This window comes from Chrysemys picta, chromosome 11 (genome assembly GCF_011386835.1).
Source record: "Chrysemys picta bellii isolate R12L10 chromosome 11, ASM1138683v2, whole genome shotgun sequence".
NCBI classification, from domain to species: Eukaryota; Metazoa; Chordata; order Testudines; family Emydidae; genus Chrysemys; species Chrysemys picta.
The window spans coordinates 5829047-5851441 of NC_088801.1; the positions used below are offsets into that span (position 1 = coordinate 5829047).

Genomic DNA, 22395 nt, shown 5'->3' on the forward strand with positions numbered 1-22395 from the left:
TAGAACTGGAGGAGGGTGCTCATGGCTGCTTTCTCAGGCAGCCATTTGCAGTGCACAACTACAACTTTATGGAGCCTACTCACTTAAGAACAATGCTGTGTATTCTTGTGGGCCAGTAGATGATGTTCTTTCTATTGTTGACCTGCATACATATTTATTAATTATTTATTATGTGCATTACAGAATCACGTAGAAGCCCCACTCAGGAGCCAGGCCCCTATTGTGTTAGGAGCTGTGCAAACACAGAACGAAAAATGGCCCCTGCCCCAAAGAACTTATATGTATAGCTGTATCTCTTTTAGGTCCCTCCAAAGACAGCTCTTTTCCGACAGTGGAAACTGAATACTTTCAACTAATATAGTCTTTGAAAGTACTAAGTGACTTCACTGTTCTTCCACTTAGTGCAGTTTTATTTTGACCTCAGAAAAATAATAACTCTAAAGAATTGCATTGCAACATGAAATCTCTCATACTGACTGCACTTGGCTGAAAGCTAGGTCACTTTTGATGGTGTTTCAAGAGAGGACTCAAGCTTGTGATCTGCTCCCTTACTGGGTCTGACTTGAGACCTTTCCTTCACAGGAAGAAGATAGGCTTGTTGGCTCCAGAGACACAAATGTGTTTCTTGATAGCTATGAGCCTTGAGGGGTTTTGGCTACACACCCATGGAGCCAGATTCTCACTACCTGGCACCTACATAGCCATTTATTGCATAACATGCAATGGTGCCACGCTGATTCGATAGCCTTCTCTACCTGCTTTGCACAAGTGTAAATCACGTGAGGTGTGAGATGGTGGAAGAAATGGCTCCGGGTATTAGAAATATTTGATGGCCAACTCTGATAAATGAGAGTGGCAGGAAGAGTGGCCAGAACTTGAGGGGTATAAATTAAACCGCAGAATGAAGAAGTGTGTTTCACCCGTTAGTGTCTATAGGGCAGCTGCATCCAGTCTCTGACAGCACAGCAGAACATAACCGCCGCTTCCCAGAAATAAAGACTCGCCCTTAACTGACAGGATGCTATTCATTTTCGGTTAATATATTTCTTCTTGTAATTCAGCAGAAACATGGAGCGTACAAATCATTCGCGCCTCAATACAAGGCAAGTGCAAGTGATTAAATGATGAGAGAGGAATTTCAGAACAGTGGCAGCTCATAAAAGCAGTGCTGGCTATCCCCATTATGAGCTAAAGTGAACATCCTTTTTGACATTAAACAAAACCCACCATCCCATTCATAGAATATTAGGGTTGGAAGGGACCTCAGGAAGTCATCTAGTCCAACCCCATGCTCAAAGCAGAACCAATCCCCAACTACTTTTTTTCCCCCCCCAGATCCCTAAATGGCCCCCTTAAGGATTGAACTCACAATCCTGGGTTTAAGCCAGCCAATGCTCAAACCACTGAGATATCCCTCCCCCCTCATTTGTAGGACCTCCCTCCCTCCAAGCCATTGGTCACCCCACCCCAACAGTTCCATCCAGTCATATTGACTTCAGTGGAAGCATTACGCTAGTCCGTGTGAGTAAGAGACACTGACTCAGCCCCAGAGCATCTAAAAGGTGATGGTTACTCCCTGCTCGTAAAGAGTGAGTGAGCAGTGGCTCCGTTAGTTCTGAGTGTCCCGCTGCATCCCATTCTTGGCTCTTTTCTAGCTACAAACTGCTCAGGGACCTTCTTCTGGTCAAACACATTGGGTAATTTATTTGCAGCGCTCTTCCCACCACCTTGACAAGCTTGTGCAGCTCTGTATTTACAATAGCATACACCCCTCTGTGCGCTCAGCCAATGAGAGGCGAGACAGAAAGTATCTTCCCCCTGAGACATCTGGCTCTAAAAAAAGACTGTCCACCTCTCTCCTCTCCCGAAAGCACTTTCTTCCTGTGCTCTTCTACTTTCTGGGCTAATGGGTTAATCAGCCCTGTAGCTCTCTCCAGCCCATCCCCATCTATCAATTAGGCACAGCTTTGCCCCTCAGGTTTACTCTGGGGGTGATTTACTCGGTGATCAGAGTCCTGGTACAGCTGCTGTTGCCCAGTGCTCTGTCACACTCCTATAAACATCTTTGTAAGTAGCCTTTTTCCCCGCTACTGCTGCTCAATCGTTTTGCAGAACCTATGGTAAATGCAGGTACTGAAAACATCTCCCAGTTTCCACATGATGAGAGATCATTAGAGCCTAATCTGAAGTTAGGGGGATAGGAGAGTCCTCAGCACATTTCGGGAGCTACACGGCATCTTTCAGGATCGGGATCTGAAGCGAGGCTGGTGGTCCTGGGAATTAGCTCTCCAGCTCCAGAGCACCCTCTGCTGGCTGATGTCCCACGTGCCGCTGGCCCCTGTGTCCCTCCCAGACCCCAGTGCCCCTTTACCTTGGGTGCTGCCCCTGGCAGTACCCCCCCACTCTCTGGGTCCCAGGGGAACCCCCAACCCTCTACCCCCACCTCGCTTCAGTGGCTACTGCTGGTCACCATATAGCCCCCACTCCCTGGGGCAGACTGCAGTCTATCAACCATTCATCATCAGCAAGGATGGTTTGGACCCGCTGCCTTTGCCTATCCCTGGGCTGCCCTCTGCAACCCCAGTACCTGTTCTGGGCCTTCAGCAAGGCCTGCAGCCTGGGGGTTTCTCAGGCTGGAGCTCCCCAGGCCTTCCCCCAGCCCTGCTCCACTCTAGGTACTCTGAAAGCACCTAAGCAGCCAGGCCCATCTCTCTCCACAGCTAGAGAGAGATGGCCTGAGCTTCTGGCCTACAGCCTCTTATAGGGCCAGCTGTGGCCTCATTGGGATGTGGCCCCAGCTGTGGCTGCCTTCCCCAATCAGCCTAGGTTTTCTTTCAGCCCCAGCCCTCTTCCAGCTCTGGCTGTAACCCTTTCAGGGCCGGAGTGGGTGACCAGCCCGCTACAGGACCTTAATAAATAGTAGGAGGGAAAGGCAATGTTGCATAGACAGGTCCGGTCGCCCTGTTACAGATTTGCACAGCCTTCCAACAGGATACTTGACTGTGGATCTGAAATATGTAGAAGGCCAGTTGAGTTGCATTGCTGAGGACATGAACGAGTGAGGCATGGAAAGAGAGAGTAGCCCACGGAAAGAGAAATGTCTCATTTTGACTTTTTTGAAACAAAGAGTTCTGGTTTTTTGGTTTTGAAATTTCAGGTTGTTTTTAGCAAATAATTAAATAAACCCTAAAATGATTGAAATCAAAACAAACCATTTTTAATTGACCTTAGCTGAGGATTTTTTTTTCCAGATTTTTGATTCACAAACATTTTCAAGATCTTGACTTTTTGTCTTGACTCATGATGGGAAAATGTTTTGAAATCTTAAAACTTTTCATGGGAGGGGTAATGCATTTCCTGCCTCGCTCTGGTTGTAGCAGATGTCAGGACACTTTCATGAGCTCTCTGCAGTGGCAGCCCTTGATCTCATTTGCTCAGAATGTTTACCAGATTCTAGAAATTAATACATGAGAAGTAAATACAGAAATAAACCCAAGCCCAACTGAAAAGACAAGACACTTTCAAATAACAGAGCTACTGAATCTGTTGCGGTGAAAATTGAATCAAGCTACAAAGTTTGGAACTAGACCCAAAGTTCCCTAAAGCTTGGAGGCATCTGGGTCTTGGGTTTTGGTTTGGGCCTATACTTATTATTAATTAAATGATATTATTCCCTGTCCCAAATTGCTTACAGTCTATGGGCTCAAACTTCCAGCTGTGACCGAGTTGCATTTGCCACATCTCAGAGGGGAAGGGAGTAAAAGGTGGGCTAGATTCCGTCTTCAGTACACCACATTAATGTGTAACGACTGTCTCAGGACAAGTTCTATGGAAGTGGGAGAGGGTCTGACCTTGCATCCCTTGCTCAGGTCACACGCTGCTGCCGGGCAGCAGGCCCACATGGAGTGGGATGGATCAGATCAGGTCTTCCTTGAGCAGTAATAAAAACTGGGGTGCTGCTGATTCCAATGCATGGCCGATCGCGCAGGACTTGAAGCCATGCTGTGCCAGCGTTCCCAGGGATTCCACATTCATACTAGGGACAGCTGGGCCCCAACGGCACCATTGACAGAGTGTGCAGGGGTGGTACTGGTGAGGAGGCATCTCGGGCAGGGGCGTGCCTCTTCTCTGGCAGGGGAGCACTGACCCAACAGGGTTTCTCTCCTTGCTTCCCCTCATCAGTCCTGCCTTGCTCTTTTCTGTTTCCCTCCTTTACCATCTCCCCCATATGACTGAGCCTGGCCCCCCTACGACTGCGGGCACACTGCAGAAACAGGTGTGCTTCTCAAAGAGATACAATACCTGCCCTGGAGAATGAAGTAGTAGGAATGTCACACGTTGGGCAGGAAGTGCTGCCACTGACTTGAGGATGAGGAGGCCAGACCTCTTGGCTCCGGGAAGGTGTATGGCTTAGTGGTTAGAGCTGAGCACTAGAGGGGAAGGATTCATGGATTCCTAGCTCTGAGGAGTGCTGGCTGGTGGTTAGAGCTGGCTCTGGAAGGTCTGAGCTAGAAAGCAGGACTATTGGTTTTTTTCCAAAGCCATACCCGTGAGTCGCTGTCTGAGGTAAGCTCTCCCCAGGCAGTTCTCACTTACCCCAGCTCTGCAATGTGGAGATCAGTATTTACCCGCCCAGATTAATTAATACACTTGGAGATTCTCACGGGAAAGTGCCTGGTACGACCTGCGAAATGCCCTACAGACAGCAGAGCTCCCCACTCCCTTGGGAGAAGATTTATCTCCATCAGCCTTGCCAGGCTTCCTTCCAGTTGGCCGGCTCTCAATAACTGCTCTCTCAGGACTGTGCTGAAGGAAGAGGAAGAGGCCGGAGCTAGAGGGCGGACCTGCACTTATCTCGCACTGTCTGGATAAGCCTCTAATTACATCCACTCGCGGGGACACTGTGCCAAAAGAATGAGCCTTTCCTGACTGCTATGACATTTCACTGCATTGAGCCTCTTCTTTGTCGAATTCTCTCTTGCTGCTCCCAGTAGGATTTCAGCCAGGGGATTCCCATTAGGGGATTCTCAGCAGCTGCATGGGATTCCTCCGAATTCCTCTGCCCTAGCGGCTCATTTCGCCCCCGATGTTTTCTGATCACGATTGCTTATTATTTGTATCGCGGAAGCAGCTCCCGGCCCCCATCAGGGATCAAGGCCTCATTGTTCTAGGCGCTGTGAACACATCCAAACACAAATCTGGTCCCTGCCCCCAAAGAGTGGTAAGAGACAATAGGAAGGTGCAGCCAACTGCCCTGGGGAGCAACAGGGGACAGCGAGATGCTTGTGATTAATACCAAAAGCAGCGATCCCAGGTCACCAACGTCCGAGCTGTTATCAAGCGTTGCGTAGCCATCAAGTCAGAGGTGAGTTTTAAGGAGGGATTGGAGGAGGAACATGTGGTGGCTTTATAGAGGATTAGAGGGAGCAACTTCCAAGCAGAAGTAGCTGCCGAGGAGAAAGCATGGGGACATCAGAGGGAAAATTGGACTAATAGATCTAATTCCTCATTGCAGCTTTCAGCTCAGGCCCCTCAGAGTAGGCACAATAAATAAAGACCTAGAGGAGGATGAGTATTTTTTCCACTGTATCTTCAATATCTCATTCTTTCTGTCCAGACAGCTAAAACTCACACCCATCCCTAGCTTTGGCTCTTATAAGGTCCCTATTGCCACAGTGTCTGAGAACTTCACAGTCTAACGTAATTACCTGTGAGGTAAGGAAACACTATTAACCCTAATTTACAGATGAAGAACTCGGACACACAGGGCTAGAGTCACAAAGGGACTTAAGCACCTAACTCCGGGAGAGAATCTCAAGTGGAGACAGGCACTTCCCTCTGGCTTGTTAGTCAGGCACCTAAGGAGTTAGGTGCTTTGAGGAGCTGGGTCCTGAGCCCGGCCCCCAGCCCCTTTCCTCAGCATTGCACTAAGGGCGAGCTTAGGAGGTTCCCCGCTCAGCGTGCTGGCTTCTGAGAAGACTTTGTTTAGGTGTCTAACTCTCCCCCAGACAGTGCACGGGGAGCTTTACTCAGGGCACCTAAACATGAGGCATTGCAATGCTGTGTCTAAGTCCCTTTGGCCAGCCTAGCCCTAAGTGATTTGCTCACCGTCAGCCAGGAATTCTGTGAACCCAGGTCTCCTAAGTTCCAGGCTAGCATCCTAAGCATTGGACCATCCTTCCTCCCTCAGCTTTGCTCTCCTTTAAATGATATAAAAATCAGCCACTGAAATCATCTTTCTGGCCCCTAAGCTGCCTCTATTTTCCCCGCTCTCCTTTACCCATCTTCTCCACAGCATCAGGTCTATAAACCTTGTGTCACCACCTTCAGGGCCCTGCCTAACTCTGTTCCTCCCAGCCACGCCGTTGGTACTAACCACATAATGCAGGATTATAATAGAACTGCATTGGTGACAAATGACTCACCATGTTCCCTTCCCTCTTTGCCTTGAGGAAGTGATAAAGAGGCAAAAATCCCTGATAAGTTTTTGGGGGTTGTTTGGTAGAAATAGACAATCGGCTGATTTTTTTTTATTATGAAAGCACCTAAAACCCTGACTGAGACTGAGGCCTCATTGCGTTAGGCGCTGTACATAGAGACAAACCCTGCTCTGGAGAGTTTACTGTCCAAATAGACAACTGGTGGGAAGGGAAACAGAAGGGTCAAGGTCAAATACCAGGTGAGTGGCAGAACTAGGCATAGAATCCAGGTCTTTCGTCCCCTCCATCCCACCCCTAGTCTAATGTACGACCCCCGGGACCACTCTGCCTCTCTAATTAAAATCAAGTATTCTTCACAAACGGACTTCTGAACATTCTTCTTCTAGGAACGAGTAAAGCAGCTCATAGACATTTCCAAATCCTCTGCCAAATTGGCTGATATTCCCCCAGTAAAGAAGCTGACACAAGAGAGAGATAGGTAGTCACAGAATACTCGGGGTGCCATCTATTTTTGGACAAGTCATGCTCTTCGTAGAGGATGGGGAAGATTGTTAAACCGCAGTCATATTAACTATGATTCTCAAACTGCCGTCTGTTTGCATAGGCCCGGAAAGCTTGGGAAAGGAATTGGGAAGGGGTATTGGGTATGAGGGTTGGCAGGGCAAGTGGATCCATAAGAAGACTTGTCTTCTCCTTTTACTGTGCCCATTGCAGTGGTGTAAAATAGAATAGAGGTGCAGCTTTCAGAAAATCTCACCACCCCACATAAAAAGAGGTCTGCAGAATTCATAGAGGCATCGGCGCTGACTCTGACACGGAAAAAAAATTAGCGGGTGCTTAGCACCCACTGGCAGCCAGCTCCCCCCTCTCCCCAGTGCCTCCCTCCCGCCCGCCAGCGGCCCCGCTGATCAACTCCTCCCCCGCTTCCCCAGCACATCCTGCCCACAGCGGTCAGCTGTTTCAGTGTGCAGGAGGCTCTGGGAGGAAGGAGGAGGAGCTGGGACGGGGCATGCTTGGGGGAGAGCATGGAACTGGGAGGGAAGAGGCGGGGTGGGGGTGGGAAGAGATGGGGTGGGGACTTGGGGGAAGGGGTGGGGTGGCGGCGGGGCCTGAGGCAGAGCGGGGGCAGGAAGGGTGGGATGGAGTGGGGACTTGGGGGAAGGGGTGGGGTGGCGGCGGGGCCTGAGGCAGAGAGGGGGCAGGAAGAGGTGGGCTGGGGTGGCGGCTTGGGGGAAGGGGGCAGGTGGAGGCGGGGCCTGGGGCAGAGTGGGGGGGTTGAACACCCCCCACGCCCAGAGGAAGCCAGCACGTATGGCAGAAGGGACCACCAGATCATCTAGTTTGACCTCCTGTATATCACAGGTCACTAAACACCACCCAGCCACCTCCACACCAAGCCAATAACCAGAATGAGACCAAAGCATTACAGCCCCCGGGAGGCTATGTTATTGTGTGCCACAGGCAGAGAACGGCAGGGCCTGAGGTGCACCAATGCTTCTGCAATGGCAGGAACTGATTAGCTGACCTAGAACCAGCTGTTCCAGAACGTGGAGAACCATTATACTGTAGAATAGGGGCTGTTGGGGATTGAAGGGACGAGGGTGGTTCTCTTAATGGAGACAGGAAACCCAGCACAATTCCCAATACAGGTAGAATCTGCTCATTTCTGAGTTTATGACCTGGCCAAACGAAGACTGGAGACTTTGCTCTCGGTGTTAGGCACACCGGCGTTAAAAGGATGATCTCTCCATAGGGCTGTTGGTAGCTGCAGTTGTCTCAGAGCAGGAAGGACACCTAGGGCTGCCTTCCCATATGTAACTTTATTAGGGAAGAAGCCACAGATGAAAAGATTTGCAATAGGTTTCCTGAAGTTTAATCTAGACAGATGTTTTCCATGTAGTAGAAGGGTCCCTGCCGTGCTTTGTCAGTACTGAGTTAATGAGGGAGAAGAAGCCGTTTTATCTTTGTAACTATGAAAAGTTCACCACGAGCCAACACGTGATTTATACATAATGCGTCTTGTCACACTTACATTCCTGCCTCACATGAAAGCAGTCAACACACCTACTGCTGATCAGAAATATATATATATCCCATGTTTTATTCACAGTCTAACGATCTGCCAGTACAAGGACTGCATTTAGGGCTGATTGCTATCAGCATTTATATCTGTGAAAGCATCTTAATGTCAGTGAGAATTTGGAAAATCAGTTGCGAAAGGATTGCAGCAAATGATGGAAAAGCACATGGACATCAGAGGGGAACACTGGGGCTTAGAGGTCACTTTGGAAGAGCTGAGAGAAAAGGAGCAGAAAGGCACCTTTCGTTGAGTAGCTGATTAGTTAGCTTCACAGCTCCAGGAGGTCAGGGCAAGGAGACGGCGGCAAAAGAACCGCACACTGTAGAACTACTGCTGCCAAACACTTCTGAGCCATGATGAACATGTTCCTTTATGCCTTTCCGGAGACGCATATTTCCCACATAAGTTGTACCGGTGTGGTCTGATGGGGGGTGGTAACTGCTGGAGATGTGAGCAACCAGGGGGAATGTAACTCATGTACTCTGGTCGTGCAGGAACATTTGTAAGTATTGGATAAAATATATATATAGCCAGGATCATCCACTCAGGTATTTTGATGACCCTCATCACAACACCCAGGTGAGATAGGGAAGTATTTTACACACATCGCTTACCATCTTGTCTGTAGCTTGCTGCCAGTGAATTCAAAGATGCCATTTGCTTATTAGCACTTCCTACGGGTATTATGTATTAAAAAAGAAAAGAAAAGTCAAGGTACTTGCAAGAACCTCCTTTTGAAAAAACAGTCTGGGAAGCTTTTGGAACAATAGCTGTCATGGGCTTGTGAAGTGAATGAGTAGATACACACACACCTGTCCATGTATGCACACATGCGTGCATTCACACACACACACACACACACACACACACACACACACACACACACACACACGGATTTCTTGCACATTATGAAAAAAAAACCCCTCAAACTACAGGTTAAAAATTCTGTCCTAACATCCCAGTGGAGATTTGTTTACATACATGCAGTCATTAGATTCCATTTTTACCCCTCCAGAGCTATAGTATATTAATTGGATCACAATTTCTGAAACCTGGTAACCTGGGCACGGTTCCACTTGTCACAGTTTCACATCTGGATCTCTTTTTGGCCCAGCAAACTTCATTAAACCTCATAATTAAAATGCATGGAATTGCTTACCCTGCTTCTCTGCTCAATGTACTTTGAACTTCTTTTCTCTTAACCATCAGTTCTTCTAGCACTGGGGGAAATCCAAATGTATACCTTCTTCCACCAATTCCCCAGGCATGACTGTATTTCACAAAGAACAGGGAATGTTAACACTTGTGAAATATTTTGCGGTGATGTAAAATGCAATGTTTAACAATATGTTAATAGCAGCCCATGAAAACCACTCTTGGGTTGTTATATCAATGCCTCTGTTCATTCCCTACACCATAAATTACCAATGGAAGCTGGCTGCTTTAAACTTTTGCAGGTGGGTATTAAGACCTGCGGGTTTCCCATTTGGTTATAGGAAAGTTTTCAGATGGCTGATGTAATAAAGATGAAGGCTGAGATTTCCAAAGGGAGCTAGGGATACCCTTAGGCTCCATTGAAAACCCCAATTATGCAGAGGGATGTTTTGTGCATGAGGCCCAGTTATTAGTGTGCAATATTTACATCACAATAGAACCCAGTCTGGATGAGGCCCCATTGTGCTAGATGCTATAAAATCATATATGAATATACCAGTCTCTGCCCCAAAGAGTATACAGTTTAAGGTGCTAAGTGACGTACAAATGAGTGGGGGATGCAATCAAATATTGGTACTACTTGCGCCAGCCCCTTTGGCATAGGGGGTATGGTGGGGGTAGGGCAGGCAGTAGGTATGGTTGGAGACTGATCTAAGATAAGTTGGGAGCTAAACTGCTCCCAGCCAGAGTTGGGGGAGCAGAAAGGCCAGTTAGATGTGTGTCAATCTTGTATATTTTGTGGTGTAGAGTAACTTTAACAGTATAAGCAGAACTACTTTAAATACACCTGTTCTCCAGCAGGAGAAAAGGGACTAGAAAATGTAACACATGTGCCCCAGAGCCAAGGTAGCCTTGCTGCAGGAACCTTGAGCCACAACCCTGCTGTTAGTTACACTGGAGTAAATCTGGTGTAACTCCACTGAAGCACTCACCGTGTAGCCACACTGGGGCAAATGAGATCGGAATCTGGCCTTTAAAATAATGGAGCAGCGTCCCCACTTTTTGTCTGCCTTTTCTAATTCTGCTGTAGTAGAGGCAAGCAATTTTTGGATGACATGGTTTTTCTATCAAAAAAGGCTGATTCATCAAAACAGAAACTTTTCACTAGAACCTGCCATGTTGGGTGAGAAAGGTGTCTCAGGTCCAGGATGAAACTTCTGATCAAAATGAGAAAGAAAAAAAAAACCCCCCCACACCCTGTAGCTAGCATGGGGGAGATCCAGGATCAACTCCCTCATCTGAAACAGGCAAAGCAGCATCTTGAATGTTGGTCTCCAACCTCCCATGTTTAGTCTGGAGAAGAGAATCATAGAATATCAGGGTTGGAAGGACCTCAGGAGGTCATCTAGTCCAACCCACTGCTCAAAGCAGAACCAATCCCCAGACAGATTTTTGTCCCAGATCCCTAAATGGCCCTGTAGTAGGTCCTAGCCGGGGCTCGACCCTTCCGGGCAGGAGGGGAGCCACACCGACTCCCTACTATGGGAACAAGCAGTCAGTTAGTCCCGAATCTCCGGCTCTTTTGTGCAGAGTCGGAGCAAACACAGTAGGCTCAGGCCCTTGTTGCAGGGGCTGAGCAAGCAGACAGTTCAGAGCCCAGGCCCTGGGTCAGGGCGGGGCAAACACAGTAGGCTCAGGCCCTTGGTTGCAGGGAGCTGAGTCAGCAAGCAGTTTAAAGCCCAGGCCCTGGATCAGGGCGGGGCAAACACAGTAGGCTCAGGCCCTTGGTTGCAGGGAGCTGAGCGGGCAAATAGTTCAAAGCCCAGGCCCTGGATCAGGGCGGGGCAAACACAGTAGGCTCAGGCCCTTGTTGCAGGGGCTGAGCGAGCAAATAGTTCAAAGCCCAGGCCCTGGATCAGGGCGGGGCAAACACAGTAGGCTCAGGCCCTTGTTGCAGGGCTGAGCGAGCAAGTAGTTCAGAGCCCAGGCCCTGGATCAGGGCGGGGCAAACACAGTAGGCTCAGGCCCTTGTTGCAGGGGCTGAGCGAGCAAATAGTTCACATAAGGTACGCCTAGGCCTTCTGTAGCCGAGCGTTGGGTGAGGGGGAAGCCTGCCACCCGTGCGGAGGGTGGCAGGGGGGAACGCAGGCCCACCCACTCCACTGCGTTCCAGCCCGGGGCCCTAACAGCGGTTGCTGCCGCTGCTGGTCAGTGGGGTATCCAGACCGCAACACACTGACATAGGCTCACACTCAGTTGCAGCCGGACCGGGGTCGGCTACCCCCGGGCTACTTCCGTGATCCCCCTCAAAGCCTACCTCGTTCGTAGCGCCGGGATCGGGCCAGTCCACCTGCATGGGCTCCTCTCTGCCCGGGCTCGGCGGCAAGTCTGGTAGCTCTGCTGGGAAGTCCGGCCAGTGGTCCTCAGGCGGCTCCTCTGGATAGCAGCAGGGGCGAAGGGGTTCGGGTCCAGTCTCACCCTCAGGGTTAGTGGGGTGCGGTTCCCAGGGGTTCTCCCAGTAGCGGGCGTGAACGGGCTCCGGCGGCTCCTCCTCGTAGCGGGCCCGGGGTAGCTCGGGCCAGCTAGGGTCCAGGCCTTGGTCTTCCACGGTCTCCTGGCCGGGAGCTCCCGGCCGCACGTCTGCTCCCTGTGGTGGCTGGCCGCAGACTGAGCTCTGGCGGCCGGCCTTTATACTTCCTGTCCCGCCCCTTGACTTCCGGGGGGCGGGGACAGGCGGTGGTGGTCCCGCCCACTCTGGTGCCTGCACGTGGGCTCCCTCTTCTGGGCAGGAGGGGAGCCACACCGACTCACTACAGGCCCCCTCAAGGATTGAACTCACAACCCTAGGTTTAGCAGGCCAATGCTCAAACCACTGAGCTATCATGTGTTTGCCCTCATCCCCTGGCTATTACAGAGAAGGTCTTGTGTTTGTTCTTTCTCTCTATTCTTTTGCAAAAAAATGTTGAAAGTTCCCGGTTTCCCAGTGTGGAAAGAGAATTTTTGAAATCTCTAAAGCTTTTGCAACTTTCCTGCCCAGTTCTAACTGTAATTCTGTAGGCTGGGGCCTGTCTCTTACTACATGTATTCACAGCAGCCAGCACAATGGGGCCCTGTTCTCAGTTGTGGCTTCTAGGTGTTATTGTGATACAAATGTAATGATAATCATTTGTATTGTTCTCTCTTTTTTGCACACTATATACTGTGAGAGATTTTTGACACTAACTAGAAAAAAAAAAACATTTACAGGCTTTGACTAATAGGACTGTGAACTCATCTCTCCGCACCTGTTGTGAACAACAAAAATCCAGAGCCTTGAAAATGGTTTAGATTTTCAATGGAACAACTTGTAGTTTAGGCTTCCACTGTTCACTGAGCTATGCGTTTGCATTGTACTCAAAGGATAAACACACTTGTTAGGTTGTGCATTTAAGCAATGAATGCAGCCAGTTTTGCTTCATGCCAGTTTTTAGTCGGGATCTCACTGTTTCAATAAATAGCTTCTTAATGTGGTATTAAATCCATGCTTTTTGCTCTCTAAATCCCCTCTGCTTGGAATGTGATGGGCTTGGCAGCTCTGAATCTGAGCATGAAAAACGACAGTGAGCTAGGAACATGGATAATAGCTGCTGTACATCTTTAACATATTGCACGCACAAAATATTGGTCCTGGGAAATAAGGGACGGTCCAGGTTCATAGCATGTGGAAGTTCAATGAGCTACTTGAACTTGGCAGCTGCAAAATCTGCTCCCGATGGTGAGTGGTGAGCTCAGAGGCACAAAGAGATAAAATAATCCCTCTTCCACTTTAGAGGAATTGTACCATGTGGTTAAGACACTGGTTTAGGCCTCAGGAGATTGGTGGTCAAATACCAGCTCTGACACACACTTCCTGTTGGACCTTGGGCAAATCATTTAATCTCTCTGTGCCTCACTTCCCCATCTGCACAATAGAGATAACATTCTTTCCTGTCAATTTAGATCATATGCTCTTCTGGACAAATAATACTAAGTTTGTCATCATCATAATTTTCTTCCATTCTTGTTTGCTCAGAACTTATCACCAGGCAGTTCAATAAATAGACCTTTCATTCAATCCTACAAAGTTAAGTCATTCACTACAGACTAAACTAACAATCCACTTCTTGGAAACTTTCATAAGATTACCATTAAGCTCCATTAGCCCTCAGGTTCCTCATAGATGCTGTCTTTTAGAAAGTGGTGATCATGTGTTCCTGTTTATTTCCTTAAAATGATTAATAAGAGATGAAATGCTAATGGAATATATTAGGACTTAAAAGGGGAGTGGTAGGGCCAATTAATGGTAAAGAAAAACATTATACATAGTACATTGATGAATATCCAGCAGGCAAAAGTCCAGGTGTGCATATTAAGCGGAGATCATTAGACCAATGCAGAACATTAAATTATACTGTTTTTTCAGTCTTCAGTAATTTGCAAATCTTTCAGCAATTTATCATCCCTCCCGAACTCATATAGTGCTTTATCCTCTGATGACTCGTGTGATAAGACAGATTGTCCATCAACACACTTTCTTAAGGAGGAAAGGAGAGAAAGAACATTCCTGGGTCACTAGTCCATTACTCCAGCCTGACAGTGGGGGAAAATGGGATTACTCACAGTGCATAAAGTTATGCCTGTGTGTAAAGTGAAGCGCATGTGTAAATCTTTGCAGGCTGAGGTCCTCTGACTTCAATAAAGTCACTGGCATAAATCTGGGACCAGAACCAGCTCTCTGCAAATGTGCAGAAGAACTGTGTTTGCTTGAGTCATGTAACATAGCTTCCCAGTCAGGAAGTAAATGGAAAGGAATGAGAGACCCAGTCCATCATCCTCTCATTTTTGTGATTTCGTTCAGAGCTGTCACAACAGTAAAACAAAACCAAAAAACAACCCGGCAACTGGAAATAATGTTTGAGGTTTGTGCAATGGAAGCATAGTCCTGCAAACTTCTTATTCCAATGTATTTCCTGGTGAAGTACATGTTGGCGGATCAAAGATTTAACGCCGTGATCCTCCTCCAGGGCTGGAAATAGAGTTGACTAGCTGGAAGATGAACTAGGACTCTCTCAAATGTGCTCACTGTTATTATCCACCAACCTGGGCGATTAACAACTCATGCTCCTTTTGTAGGAAATTAACCAGGATGCTTTAACACATAGCCAATACTGTATCTGTTGCAAGAGGCCTATAGATTAATAGATTCCAGGGCCAGAAGGGACAATTGTGATCATCTAGTCTGACCTCCTACATAACACAGGCCCCCTGATAATTCCTAGAGCAGATCTTTTAGAAAAGCATCCAATCCTTATTGGAAAATTGTCAGTGATGGAGAATCCACCATGACCCTTGGTAAATTGTTCAAACGATTAATCATTCTCACCGTTAAAAATATGCCTTATAGGAAAGAATGCTTATCTTGTTATTTATCTACTTTTTGTTGCTATAAATGTCTGATTTCTCCAACAACATGCTAGGTATATATCCTTCAGCAAAAGAATTCACAGCCATGGCTTTTGTTCCCAGCATGTACATAAAGACAACTTGTAATTCCAGTAAATCTCATCAGTACTTACTGTGTATGAAGGCGGAATTATGTTTCCCTATGGTGATTATGGACCAGCAAAGTGAAGTGCTGTTTTCTGATCTGCTCAGTAGAGATGGGTTGGGATTGAAATACCCAGCCTTCTGGCTATTCATAGGTACAGGAAAAATAGCTAGGTGTGCTGTGTTAAGGGAACTCATGCTGAACTGAATGGAAGAGAAAGAGAGATTGAGAGAGAGAGAGAGAGAGAGAGAGAAGGTATTTATTGTATGGACTTTAATTATAGATGGAGATGGTACTATGTAGCCTACAGTTCATCATTCCTCAGACTTTCTATTATCATACCATGCTTTCAGTTACTTATCATCTTGACAAATTAATCATATGGGCTGAAATTTTCCATACTGGGTGTCTGCCTGAAGCTGAAGTTTTTTTTTGTGAAAAAATTCAGCAAAAACAGGTCAGCCATTTCTGAGACTGAAGTATGGAGAAACATCCTATTTGCTCCCATGTTAAAAAATCCTTAGGAGTGTATCATTGAGAACAGAGCTGGGAGGAAATTGGATTTTCGATTGCATGGGAAATTCCATGAGTTTGCCATTTTTTTTCTTGTTCCAGAATGGAACTAAAATGAAAATGTCAAAATTTCCTGCAAAATGAAATTTTGAAGAAAAAAACCAAAACCCTCCCACACACATTAGTTTCAGGTCAATTGAAACATTTTCTTTTGATAAAATCAAATGTTTCATTCCAATTTCAACATTTTTTTAGAAAACTATTTTTTATACGATAAAAGAAATTGTAAAAACAAGCCATTTTGAAATGAAAAACTGAAATGTTCTGTTTTGAAAATGTCAACATGGAAATTCATCAAAATCAACATGCTGCTGCAAAACAATTTGCTTTTGTTGAACTGGCATTTTCTGACTGAAAAGCATTCTACCGGAAAGTTCTACCTTAGTATCTAATCATGTGATTAAAGATGATCTCAGAGTATAGAGGGAGGAGAGGGGCTGAATGAAGGTTGCTTGTTCAACCTTAACGATGGCATTTCCTAACTTTTGAGTACTTGACTTTGCAACCTTAGTGTTCTCTTCACCTAGTTTTTTTTATAATATACTTTTTCCAATTACAGTTTAATGGAAGTCGGTTGCAGAGTGGGAAATTCCCACATTTTAAAATGAGACCTGCCCCTTAGTTCCATCATTTTAATTTCCTCCTGTTTTCACCCACATACATAGTTATTGTGAAGGCAAGTGAGTAAATCAGGAGTCACTTCAGTTAAATCAGTGGAGTTCTTTTGGTGTAAAACAGGTGCATGCCAGATCAGAATGAGGCCCAATGTTGTGCTGGCAACAACTTAAGGAGAAGCTCCTTTCAAAATATTTCACTATAGGTCGCTTAAATGTGACCTCCTATCGGTAAAATATCAGTGTTGCCAATTCAAAGTATTCAAAAACCATGAATCAAGCCTCCAAAAATCATGAATCTGGCTTAAAACTCATGAGAGTTTTTAAAATTATAAATACTGTGTCCTTCGATTTGCCTTTTGATTTCTGAGCCTAACTTGGGGGACATTTTCAAGTGTCTCTGCAGTCATGAGGGATAAAAGAAAACATACTTTAAAAAATGTAAACTGAGATTTTGGTGTATTCCCATGACTCCAGTTGAAGCTTTAATTACTCTGTGATACTTCCAGTCTCACTCCTTTAATGCCCACCTTGTTTCTCCCTCCTCAGCACCTCATTGTGTCAGTGACCACGATATGGGTGGTCGTGCCTAGTGGTTAGAGCAGGAGTCAGGGCTGATGGTTAGAGCTAAAGTCAGAAATAGGAGGCCAGGGTTGAGATGAAGTCAGAAACCAGAGCCGAGGGTCAGGATTGAGTTACGTGGAACAAGGCAAGGCAGGTGCAAGACTGGAACATGGAAGGCCCAAGGCTGCAAACAAGCAGAAGCTATTGCAGCCATGGGTGAATGCTTTGAGCAGCCCCTAAACTGCTGCCGCTGCTGGGCGTAGGAGCCAGACTGCTGACTCTTCCAAGCAATCAGGCGGTGTACCCAATCAGGCAGCCTCCTCCAGGCCAGCTGTGCTCATTAGGTTGCCCAGAGACTGGCTCTCCTGCAGGGCCTGATCCCAGATACACTGGAGGCTCCTTTAGGTGGTGGCAGTCCAGCAACCTCAGAAAAGCCAGTGTCTGGAATAGCTGGGACCTACGCTAGCTGGGCTTTACATTGAATGACCTGGCGGTGAGTGCAGAGCACGGCGCTCTTGTCCATCTGCTGAGTTCTAGAAGATGGGTCACTGAACTCTTCATTATTTGCAGCTTCCCGGTGGCTCTGTAAGATAGCCCTGAGCAGGCCCTGTTATAGTAATCTAGCATAGAGGTGATGGAGACATGCATGATTGTAGCTAAGTCTGCATCTGTAAGAGCAAAGGACCCAATCTCTTGGCCAGCTAAAGAGAGGGGGAAAAAAGGGATTTCTGGCAACTCTTGTCAGACTCAAGGAGCAGAAACGAGACGTCCAGTAAATGCCCAAGAATGTGTCATTTGCTAACAGCTGGACGCCAGGTATGCCCAGGAGATGGTGAAGTCACAGCTCTTAGCCAGTTCCTCAAAATGTTTCTTTCTGCCAACAAAACTCAGTTCCACCTTATACCAGTCTATTTTAGCATATACCCTACACACACACACTGGCCTACCAAGGAAGCAGCCATTTCAGGTTTAATTAGCAGAAACCTGCACTTGCCTCTCTGTAAATCGACCTACGCTACCCGCTGATAACCACCCCTACTCCTTATCTCACGCACAGAGGAGCTGCTCTGCTGGGTCAAGTGTGATTAGTGAACGGTGGTCCCCATGGTGCCTAGCACCAGGTGTTACTGGCTAGCTCCTGGCAGGCTGAGAGAAACAGAAGTGCGTCCCTGCACAAATATTTTACTTGTGGCATCCCTGATGCGACTCACTGCAGCCTTCTCTTGGGGGCCCGGTTAGCTGTGAGATTTCCCCATCAGTTAGGTGTCTGCCTTTGTAAGAGCACTTTCCCCTAGGAAACTAGCTCAGAGGAAGCTGCTAATGTGAAAATAAATAGACGATAAATAAATTCCGGTGACTCTGCTGAAACGTGCTAACGTGCTGTGTTAAAACCCACAATGCAAAGCATCTACTAGCAAATGGAAGGTGAGCACAGGTGAGCAATACCTCCATAAGTGGGGAATTTCGTCTCTCTCTGTGGTATTCTCCTCCTTTTCCCAACTGTCTGTATGCTTCTCCACGTACGGCTCTGGGTGTGTGGAGTGGGAAGGGATGGGGCAAAGGATGCAGTTGGCTTCTCTCCCTAAGTCAGATGGGGGTGGTTAGTTGAACTTAACATGGCAGGGTGGCCCCTGGCTTCTGGCATGTCCCCCAAAGTCCATTAGATCTCAAGAGGTGCTGCGGGCAGAATCCTTGACTCCTTCCATACAGGCAAACACCTTCCTTACTATGGAAGAATTCCACTGGTTATTTCCATGCCTGATCTGGACCCTAAACAACTATCTGTGGCTGGAAGGAAGGATCAACCCAAGGATTCCATGACCAACCCCACCCAGGCTATACATAACACACATGATCCAGGGCAAATTAATCACAGGTGGCACATACACCATATATATGACCTTATACGCCTCAGAACCTGATGGAGGGGAGAAAGCAGCAACAATTCCAGAGCGTGAAAACTTCCAACACGGAAGATCCCCATTTTCCCAATGAATCACAAAATATATAACAAGAAAACATCCATTGTAATTATACAGTGTCCTTGGCTGTGGGTCGCAGAGAGACAGCCTGTGCTACATAACTCGGGTCTCTTTCCCTCCTCCTTGTCTTATTCTCTCTTGTCTTGGGATGAGATAGTCCTAAATTTGACTGGTGAAGAGGAGGAAACAAGACGAAGCCGGCAGATATCTATCAGCTGAAAAAGTGCTGCAGAGATACCCTTTGCATTAAAGATGACTTTCTACTAAATCGGAAGCAAAACATTTTGTGCTGAGCTGAAAGGAGGGAGAGGCCATAGCCTGTGTCCTAAGTATTTATGCTTGTGGAGATCACGGAGGTTTCCTTTCTATAAAACATCCTCCAGCTACAGTATTTCCCCTGGTCCTGTAGAGGGCAGGGCAGGGTTTTGAAATAAAGGATCTATTAGTCATAAAAGAAGATGAACTTCCAGGAGGCTTCGAGTTCTTTTCGGTAACGGCGAGGTGTGTGGGATGCTCTGAGTTATGAAGATGGCCTTTTAAAAACAAAAACATGTGGAGGAAACAGATTACTTCAATGGAGAATGTACAGTGTCTTTTGCTCTGTGGTTGCTTTAGCAAAAATAACAGGGGACATTCCGGCTAGCTTGGAATTTGCAATGCAATGCAATGACACCCACTCTGCACTTCAGGAAAAGCTCTCTTTTTAAATTGCATTTCCCTGTCACTTTAGAAAACCCTTTATATGCCAGTGGGTTACTCCCCAGCTGCAGCAAAGTACAACACGTCTGATTCAGAACAGCCTAGATTGCTGTGAATAGTCCCATTTAGATCTATGAGACTAGCAGGTGCTTAAAATTAAGCATGTGTAATTACTTTACTGGACTGGGACCTTAATCTCAGAATCATAGAAATGTAGAGCTGGAAGGGACCTTGAGAAGACATCAGGTCCAGCTCCCTGCACTGAGGCAGGACCAGGTAAACCTTGATCAAATCCTGAGTGGTACGGAGAACCCACAACTCCCCTTCATTGATTGGTCTAATAATTGCTCTTAAATATGATGCTGTTCATCAAAGGAGCTTCAAAACCACAAAGGGCTCAATCCTGCAAGGTGCTGGATGTCTCCAATGAGATGTTGAGCACCCTCAGCTCTCCTTGACTTAGACAGCAGCGGGGTCCTAGAGAACTAATCTGTGAAGTTGATGGAGTATTATCTCCCCAGTTTTACAGGTAGGGAAACCCTAAGTGACACAGTGAGTCAGTGGAAGAGGTGGTGGAATCCAGACACACTGAGGGCTCTAACCACTAGTAAAAATTATGACGAATATTTCTTAGGTAAATTACAGTAGTGCATAGGAGCACCTGGCATGGACCAGAACCCCAGTATGCTAGCTGCTGTAGAGATGGAACATAAAACAGTCCCTGCCCCGAGGAGCTGACAAAGTATGTATAAGACAAGAGATAACAGGTGGATACAGACAGACTGAAGCGGGGGAACAAGGAAATAATGAGACACGATTGGGCTGCCCATTGTTTTAAGTTTTAGGGAGGGATTTGAAGGAGGACAAGGAGGTGGTTCTGCCCAAGTCTACAGGGAGCAACTCCCATGCTTGATGGGGGCCTGGTAGGATCTGGTATGTTTGCAGTCAATGGCAGAAGTTCCTTTGGTTTCAATGGGGGAGAATCAGATCTTTGGTTCCTGTTAGGGACAGCATACTGGAGTCCACAGCCCACAGGTCTGATCCAGTCTGGCAAGGCCGATATTGCTCGGATGATTATTTAGAAAGCTGCAGAATGCACCAGTTTGGGTCCCTTGGAGGATGTGTGAAGGTGAAAAGCCAGCCTGGATCCCATTGCAAAGGAATCCCCTCCCCACCCCAACCCACACAGGAGCCAGACTTTTTCTGCTCCAGACCTTTGCTTTCACACGGCGCTGTATGCTGTTGTGCATTTGTCACTGTCGGCAGATGAGACAGGGCCTTGTTTTATTTTTGTAGCTTTAGGGCGATTAAAAAAAAAATCTCCCAAATGTCTGCAGCTTGACAGGTGGCGGTGACACTTTCCGCGTTGGGATCCACCGTCAATTATTTATTAGCACCTCGAGCGCAGCGGGAGCTGTCACATAGATTTGTGCGGCGTTTCCAAAGCAGCTCCCCGGGCGGGTTCCTAGGCTGTGTGTTTCAGGAGTGGGGTCTGTCGTGATAACTGGGCCTACAAATGGCCCCTTGTTGCGAGCTCCACTGTAAAAAGTACGTGGGAGTTCATAAGATGTCACAATAATAAATGTCAATGGGAAATGGTATGAAAGGGAGACAGACAGCCTGAATTAGTGCAAACCAAAAGGCCTACGGATATAACTCAAAGACTGCATTGAGATCATGCTCGGTAAACAAGAAAAGCAGGGAACCAAAAATCACTGAACCAAAATCGGTGTGTTGGAAAGTAGCCTAAACTGGTAGACAAAATCACAAGTGGATGGGCTATTCCACTCCCCATTCCCTTTGTGGGTCCTTAAAAATAAAAAGACTTGGGAGAGAAAAATTGACTACCGGAGCAAGTTTCACCATCCTGACTGCCACCTCATCTCTTGGGACCCTGGGTCTTTGTCATTCTAATCCTGAGAGACGCCCTGAGCAGAGTGAGAGACCCAGCTGATACTGCCAGGTCTGCTGGCTCCTGTTGAATCCCAAACGTCACCTGGGATGGAGCGAGATCAGACTTTAACAACAACCGCTCCGGTCCATCTCAACTAACTTCTTCTCTCCCCCCTCAAGGACAGATATTGCCATCTTTAATGCCCTCTAAGAGACTGCCAAGCAAGGGGTTTTCCCCTTCTTAAAACTCTTTAATACCTTTGGCCCACTTATTTCATCTAAATTAATACAACAGGTCTCCCACCTGTGACAAATATCTGTAGTGCAGCGGGCATGAGGCAAAGGAGGGGCACCTGGAAAGGATGTTCACCATGAGGTCTGAAGGTAAACGGAGTCTCTTTGCTTTTCCTCTTGGAGACCACAACACCACAGATGCCCAGACAAATGGGCGTCTATCAAAGGAGGAGGGCAATTGCTCCACTAAAGAGAAGGTAACGGACCCATATTTATAGCTAATTCCATCAGTGGCTCCCACCCTTTGTGCTGTTGGAGCCCTCCTTGAAATGCCCAGCCAGATAGGTGCCCCCTATTCCATTCCACCCAGCGCCCAGTCCTGACCTACCTGCTGCTATCTCTCCTTTGATTCTCTTCTCTTCCAGGGTCTTTTGTTCTTTTCAGGGAGTTTTCCCCCTTTTTTTTGCCCCTTGACCTCTTTGTTTTTTCCCTGCTCTCCAGCAGCTCCACCTCACTCCTTGCTCACCCGGAAGCTATAGGCTGCTGGGAGCAGGGAGCCACCCCAGACTGAGTCCTAGAGGAGACAAGACGAGAA

The 22395-nt window shown here is 47.2% G+C and overlaps 1 long non-coding RNA gene across 1 annotated transcript in view; it reads right to left on the reverse strand.

Annotated features, from left to right (window-relative positions):
• Positions 1–12344, reverse strand: part of LOC135974296 (uncharacterized) — a 28614-nt gene extending 16270 nt beyond the window's left edge. The window contains exons 1-2 of the long non-coding RNA XR_010591509.1: positions 11993–12344; positions 9680–9790 (exon numbers count right to left, since the gene is read on the reverse strand). This is a non-coding gene — a long non-coding RNA (uncharacterized LOC135974296). The remainder of the gene's footprint in view (positions 1–9679; positions 9791–11992) is intronic.
• Positions 12345–22395: the final 10051 nt, after the last annotated feature.